General features: G+C 40.7%; 1 long non-coding RNA gene across 1 annotated transcript; it reads left to right on the top strand.

Annotated features, from left to right (window-relative positions):
- The first annotated feature begins 453 nt into the window (after positions 1-453).
- LOC123600005 lies at positions 454-7,521 on the top strand. The gene is made up of 3 exons (XR_006713416.1): positions 454-687; positions 2,565-2,646; positions 7,231-7,521. It is a non-coding gene; the product is annotated as an uncharacterized LOC123600005 (long non-coding RNA).
- The last annotated feature ends 523 nt before the right edge of the window (positions 7,522-8,044 follow it).

Here is an 8,044-nt window from a genome sequence, read left to right as displayed (position 1 = left end):
ATGCGTGTGATCAGGGAAGCGACTCAGCAGCCCCTTCCTTCAGTGTGAGACAATGGGAGGAAGAGCTACCAAAATCTAATGGTGCTCATGGTCTGACTATTGCTCTTTGCTGGAAACATTCCTTCCAATGTGTGTGTTCATTAGTCCTACTACACTCAAATGTTTCTCTTTTTTCCCCCTGTGATATAGTATTACTTGGCAAAGTCAGAGACACTAAATCATGTGGCAATTGTTTGGCACAACTCCTTAGATAATGCAGTTTCTCAGACTACCCAGGTGACAACAATGCACTCTAGCAGATGGGTACCTCCTTTCTGCTCCCATAATGCCCCGTGTCTGTTGTGCTACTGTATCTTCCTAACTGTGTGTTGCTTTTCTGTTTTTCTGTGTCCCTCAGAAGAAGATAAGTTCCTTGGGAGTCAGGATGATGTTTACTTATGAATCTATCACTAGCATGGCTACTGGTTGTATATTACCTTGTACCTTTTCATAGTTGCTTCTTTAGAGGATGGTTTATTTCCTCAGTTAAACTTTAATACCTTCAATGGAGAATTTTGACTAAGCTGGGCTCATTTGAAGTAAGGGGCCTGGGTTGCCCGAGAGGGGAGAAGAAGGCATTCTGAATGGAGACAACATCACTGACACACTGTACAGAGACAGAATGAGGAGAGCACTGGTAGGAATCAGGTAAGGGAGATTAGCACTGTGATGAGCATAGCTGGAATTAGGGCCCACATTAGAGACAAGGTAAGAAAACAGCAAGGCTGTGCTTAATGTCTAGGAAAGCAGAGAGAGCCTGTTCTCTATATGTTGTGATTTCAGCAACTCCAGAGAGGTCCCTCTGATTGTAATAAATGCCCCCTCAATCTCATTGATGCCTATAATTAAAGCTTTTTAAGTTATAAAGCTGGTTAAATTCTAAAGGGGATTGGTAAAAAGAGCACAATAATTCTTAGAAGTCATTGTATCTTAATGGCTGTGAGTTTATCACATCCTCTGCTGAGAACACAAAATGTGGAGATGAAAGAACACAAGGATTTTGGAGGAAGGATGGGAGGTTTCGTGGCAGAAGAAAAAGAAGGAAAAAAATATAACTAATTTCACAGTTTTGCCTGGGTTTTGCCCTAGAAATGAGACGAGGAGTCTGGGGGACAAAGTCGTTAAAAACCATTTATTCCCTAGAAGGGCAATATTTATTTACATTTTGGACAATCTGGTTTATTACTTCCTTAGAGCTCCCTTTACCAACATTCCCCACACCCTAGGAAAAGAAAGAGGCAAATCCCCCAGTGCCTGAGTCATTGAAAGTGAGTATTTTATTTTTATCCCATAGAATAAAGAAAGGAAGTATGTTCAAGTGATTTCTACTCTTTCCCAGCTGCTTTTGATCTTACATTAGATTTTCCAGGAGGCCTTTTAAAAAAGGCACATCAAGGACAAACAAGTTCAAATCTGATTATTATTTCTTTTGACAATACTTATTAAAAACTGGAAAGACAGAGATGCTGTCAATTTCTCATTTTGGTTGACCTTGCCATTTTCTAACAGCATCAGCATGAATAAAGTATATCTCTGCCAAAGGTAATATCATTTTTGCAAGAGGATATGTTGGAGAAATTAACTATCTAGTGATTTACAATTTTTTATCTTTATATCACAAAACCAAAGAAAAGAATAGAGAATAATATTTGGTCAAATATATCTTCATTTAAAGTACATTCTGGCATTCTCACTACTTAGTATTCTGAGGACCAAGGTTTGTTTGTAATAATAATTCTTTTAATAATAGAGGCCCCTTGGTGGCTCAGTCAGTTGAGTATCTACCTCTTGATTTCAGCTCAGATCATGATTCCAGGTTCGTGGGATTGAGCCCCATGTTGGCCTTGATGCTAATGTGGAGCCTACTTAAGATTCTCTCTCTCTCTCTCTCTCTCTCTCTCTCTCTCTCTCTCTCTTTTTCCCTCTGCTTTCTCTCTCTCTAAGATAAATAATACTAATGCTCATACTAATAATGTTAGTCATATATGATGAATTTATATGCCAAGCACAGTGATATGTGCTTTTGTATTCCTTTTTTTAAAAAGTTTAATTCTCATAAAAAAATCAAGGTCTAAATTCTAAGTCCTGTTCTCTTTTTTAAGAACCATGCTTTGGGTAGTCAGACCTGGGTTAGAACAGAGTCTATACCATTTATCCATTGTACATGACAAGGAAGTTACATCACCTCTCTCTTTTGCCTCATCTAAAAAGCAGGATGGTCATGGAACCTACTACAAAGGTGTGATGATTAGTTTTATATGCCAACTTGACTGGGCCACAGATGCTCAGATATTTGGTGAAACATTATTGTGGGTATGTCTGTGAGGTTGTTTTTAGATGAGATTAACATTTTAATCAGTAAACTGAGTAAAGCAGATTGCCCTCCCTAACGTGAATGGGCTTTGTCCAACCAGTTGAAAGCCCAAATAGAATAAAAAAGTTGGCCCTCTCCTAAGTGAGAAAGAATTCCTTCTGTCTCCCTCCCTGCCTTTGAATTGGGACATCAGCTTCTTTCCTGCCTTCAGATTCACACTGAAACATCAGATCTCCTGGGTCTTCAGTTTGCCATCTCTGCAGATACTGGGACTTGCCTGCCTCCATACTCATGTGAGTTAATCCCTTATGATGCACCTCTTTATATATATATATATATATATATATATATATATATATATATATTATATATATAATCTTATTGGTTCTGCTTCTCTGAAGAACTCTAATACAAGAGGGTAGTGAGATCTAAATGAGGCAATGAAATATTTCCTAGGTACAGCGCCTAGCACATAGTACCACAAACCACTATGCAACTGTCTCTCGTGTAATAGTTGTAATACATAAGTTGGTTTAAATGCTTTATGAAGAGGAAATATTCCAGGATTGTTCTCCTGGAATCAAAACACAGAATGAATATGATAGCATTGATCATCTTTGCTTATCATTCATTTCATGTGCCTTTATTGGTTGAATTATTTATTTTAAAGAAACTATAGATTGGCTCATTTTAAGATCTATCTTGGGTTAGTTATGAAATCAATGCTATCAAAGTTGGCTTATTACAGTGTCAGAAATTTAGCAGCCAACTATCTCTTTTTTTTTCTTGACTTTGCTCATAGCTCCTTTATCTTTTAAAGCTGAATTTTTCTGAAAGAAAGAGAGTCTTTGAGACAAACAGCAGTTCAATAAATGAGCTATTCAATCAATACAGTGATACTAACCTATATCATAAGAGTGACAGGATAATTACTGTCTATAAAATATTACTGTGAAAGGTATGCAATCAGAGCATACAGACAGAACATGATGTAAGTGGTTTTAAATGACCTGCTCCCAAAATGAATCTTGCAAGAAAAAAAAAAAAAAAAAAAAAAAAGAAGAGTAGACAGAGGGGTCCTCGCAAGAGCAATGAACAAATTGGATATGGTAAGTTTCCTTCAGAACCTCAATTCAGTTCCACACTTATGTATTCCACACTTATTTTGTGCCAGGCACTGTGCTTGGCACTAGGCATATAAAGGCGAGTGAGACATGCCCTCTGCCCTCAAGGAGACCTCCATCTAGGTTCCATTCAATGTGGAGTCCAGAGCTTAATGAAGATATGAGGAAGAAGTAGTCCGTTCATCCTGGAATATAAGGATAACACAGGCAACAACAATGGTCATGCTGATGGAGAGAAAAGGAGAAGAGGAAGGAAGAGAGGTCTTAGAAAAAAGCAAAGCACTGAAAAGACGCCAGTGCATAAAAATAGCATGATGTGTGGGGAGCCTGAGTGGCTCAGTTGGTTAAGTATCCGACTCTTGGTTTTGGCTCAGGTCATGATCTCATGGTTTTGTGAGCCCAAGCCCTTTGTCAGGCTCTGCACTGGCAGTGTGAAGTCTACTTGGGATTCTCTGTCTCCCTCTCTCTCTGCCCCTCCCCCACTCATGCTGTCTCTGTCTCTCTCAAAATAAATAAATAAAATAAAAAAAAACAGTATGTGTGGGAAGCAAACAGATGCTTCTTATGATTCAAAGAGGAGACTGTTGCAGGACCAGTACAGATGTGGTAGATAGTGCTAAGATTATGGAAGGTCTTCAGTGTCATTCACAGGAATTTAGATGGGTCATAGAAATCATTCATATTAAGGCAACAGGATGATGCTGGTGTAAAATACTCTGATAACACCTCATTGCTAAGAACAAAATACACCTCATTTACCTTTCAAGTTCATTAACCTGTTGGTGCTAGACTACCCAGCATATGATTTGCTATATTGAGGTCTTCTAGCAGAAACTATTGGATAATTGTCCTTCCTTTTTCATCTGTATAAAGAAATCTAAAAATGGCAGAGGGGGAAAAAGAGAGTTGGGGAAGGAATTATAGTTACATAGTTGGTCTTTTCTCCATTTTACCATTTTCCCAATGGTGAAGCAGGGTGTGGAAACAGTGATGTTCCATCTGCCTCTCTCTTTCATCCTGGGAAAAGCTGAAAGTCCCAGAAGAGCCATCAATCAGGGTGATGATCACTCTAGGTCATGGGGAAACGGCCTGTTTTCTGCCTGGAGTTTCTGAGAGCTGGCTCATAACAGAGCTGATGCAAAGCTTGCAGGGTACTCTGCAGCTCCAAAAAGGAGAAACAGAAGGTTTCCAGGCTCCTTGGTGCTGAGGATTTGGGGATGGGTTAAGAGAAATATCATTCTGACTAGGACAGCCACCCACCTAGTCAGAAACCACACACATGATGGGGCGTTTGGTACACTTTCTTGAAGTGAGGCTGAAGTGAGATGGGAGCATCTTCCTCTGGGGATTCCCCTGGCCTGAAGCTACATCAGGGAAACACAGCTGAGAGTGTATATCACCTATACTAAGACCAACTGGATGACGGGGAGACTGCTTCCTACTGCACCCAGGTGGAGATATCTGCAGATATGAGCATCTCTCATGTCACCAGCATCTGAGGGAGAAGCAAAATTAGCCAACAGAAAGGAGTTCACCTCCTTATCTTTAAGGTATAGGCAATCACCTGAGTGTACTCCTCTCTCTCCCCACTCCAACCACATTTATGCCATGAGGGGCATAAGCACATGAGATGGGGAGGAAAAAGATGGAGGAGGAGGAGGCCACATCCTTTTGTGTGTCATTCACTGACCCTACTCAGAAGGCAAAGATAGAAAATTTACCGGACATGAGACTGAGCTCTTAATAGCGAGATTAGGATTCCAATCGCTGAATTGGAACTGAGATACAATCAATTGACAATTCTGTTTTCTTTCCCTTTTCTCATCTAGAGATGTGGGTTTCTGAATTGCAACCAGGTGTCATGATTAATATGGAAATAGGTATGTGGAAATGGAATGCTGCAAATGACAGACCCTAAAGTGTAGGATTGGCTCGATTAAGGAGGGGTGTGGGCAGCAGGGCTCCCCCTTGACTCTAGCTGGGAAGTTGATATTCCCTGTGATGCAGCAGGACAGCTGCTGTTTATACTTGCCAGTTAACCTGTGACCTATTGTATCTTAGGATCTCAAATATGCCACCTGAGGCTTGTCTGGGCCATTGCCACTGGCTAGTGGGGATCTGGAGTTAGGGCTTCTTCTCTAGATTAGGGCAAATGCCTCTCAAAATGTGCCCTTGCAACAGAATAATTAGTAGTTGATCATGAGAAAGGAATTTTTAAATTTATTGTGGTGGCAATAAATTTGGAGCCTTTTTATATTATATAACTGTATTTGGGACAATGTTTTTACATGGTGCTTATTTTAATAATGCTGTTTCACTGGACAATACAGTGGACCATTTTTGAGATGACAGGAATGAATGAAAGATTTCACAGAGGAATGAAATCTCAGCCTGGGGTACATGGTAGCCTTCATCTCCAGGCTTCATCCATCTCAGAAACTTCTAGGGACAACATTAAAGGAACCTGGGGCCCAGAACCCCCCCCCCCTTATATTGGCTCTTATACTGTTGTTGTAGGAAAGATTGCGAAAGGAGACCCACAAAAGGAATGAAATGGGACTTCCCTAAATGCACTGCTTATCTTTCCCCCACGAAAGCCATGACCACGCTCTAGACTGACCACTAGTAGGATTAAGTTAACAAGATTAACAGGATACAAACCAAAAAAAAAAGGGGAAATGTTCATCTTAACCCCCCTCCCTCCGCCCCAACCAACTTGTTGCACTGTGAAAAAGTGATGGCTGCTGCTATGACCTGATCAGTTTTAAGGCCATTATACTGGTCACTATACTACTGGGTAGAGCCACTTTGCTAATTAAATATCATACGATATACATATTGGGTCATTCCTCCTTTCTTTTCTTTCACAGGCCTGGAATGATAAGAATACTACAGCTGCCCTAAGAAACCTTCCCATCATCTCTCTTTCTCTTTTTCCATATTTTTCTTTCCTCCAACACAGATGCGGCCCTGGAGCTACTACGCTATTTGGAAAACCCTGAGGCAAGAAACTCTAGGCACTAAAGGAAATATGTCTGTCTGCTCTCCACGCTTCCCTTTCTCTTCTCTCATAGGTTCTCCTTCCACTTTTCTCTCACTGGAGTGGTTAGCTTTGGAGTGGAAGCATACCTAAGTGCTCTTTGGCCTGCTTTTATATTATGTCATTCCGACCTATCTAGCTTCAGTTAAAAATTCTTCCACAAGGGCACCTGGGTGGCTCTATTGATTAAGTGTCCAACTCTTGATCTCAGATCAGGTCATGATCTTACAGGCTCATGAGTTCAAGCCACACATAGGGCTACGCGCTGTCAGTGTGGAGCCTGACTGGGCTTTTCTCTCTCCCTCTCTCGCTTTCCCTCCCCTGCTCACTCTCTCTCTCTCGGAATAAAGAAATAAACTTAAAAACAATTTCTCCACAGACCAGGGGTTATATATTGAGGTTTGGGGTCAAACTCCATCTTTGCTTTCATTTTCATGAGTGTGTGTGTGCGCGCATACACCTGTGTGTGCATATTCCCTTGGGGATCTTTTTGGAAGAGTTAGTGGTCAAGAATAGGATTCATATTACAGTGGTTTTTATGTCTGCAAATTCTTTGACACTCTTCCCTTCAAAAGGTGGAGCCAAATTCCTTTCCCTTTGTGTATTGGACAGAGTGACTTGCTTGTAATGAACAGAATGTGGCAGAAATGATGGCTTGTGACTTCTGATCCTGAGTCATAAAAGGCATTGTCACTTCTACCTTGCTTTCCTAGATTGCCCACCCTGGATGAAATTGGACATCATGTCATGAGAACACATGCAGTCGATGAACAGGCTCACATTGCAAGGAATGAAAGCTTCCAACAAAGCACCCAGCATCAAGTCACAAGCACCATGAGTGAGCCACTTGGAAACAGATTCTCCAGCCTGTCAAGAAGCCTTCACATGAATGTAGCACTGGTCAAAATCTGGACTGCAACCTCCTGAGAGACCCTGAGCCAAGCCACTCCTGAGTCCCTGACCCACAGAAATTTGAAAATAATAAATACTTATTTTTGTCATAAGCTAGTACATATTGGACAGTTTGTTACACAGCAATAGATAACTAATGATTTTAGTACTAGAAATGATATGATACTGTAATAAAAACCTAAAATGTGGGAGAGGTTTTGGAACCAAGAAGTGGGAGAAGCTGAAAGGACTTTGGGGACAGTATTAGCAGAATCTTGATGGCCTTTGAAGAGGCTACTGGTGAGGGCTTAAAAGAAAGTAAAAAAAAAATGTTATAGGAAACTAGAGGACAGGAAATCCATGTTATGTCATAGTGGCAGAAAGCTTAACAGACACTGTTACATGCGGTTACATGGAAAGTAGAAAATGTACAGGGGACGTGGGTGGCTCAGTCAGTTAAGCATCTGACTCTTGATCTTGGCTCAGGTCATGACCTCAGAGTTGAGATTCTGAACTGCGTATTGGGCTCTGCACTGACTGTGTGGGGCCTGCTTGGGATTCTGTCTCTCCCTCTCTCTCAAAATAAATAAACTTAAAAAAATTATTAAAAATTTTTTAAAAATTGAAAAAAAACCC

Source organism: Leopardus geoffroyi, chromosome C1, assembly GCF_018350155.1.
Source record: "Leopardus geoffroyi isolate Oge1 chromosome C1, O.geoffroyi_Oge1_pat1.0, whole genome shotgun sequence".
In the NCBI taxonomy this organism is placed as follows: Eukaryota; Metazoa; Chordata; class Mammalia; order Carnivora; family Felidae; genus Leopardus; species Leopardus geoffroyi.
The sequence above is the reverse complement of the archived record's forward strand: the minus strand, read 5'-3'. Positions and strand labels throughout refer to the sequence as shown.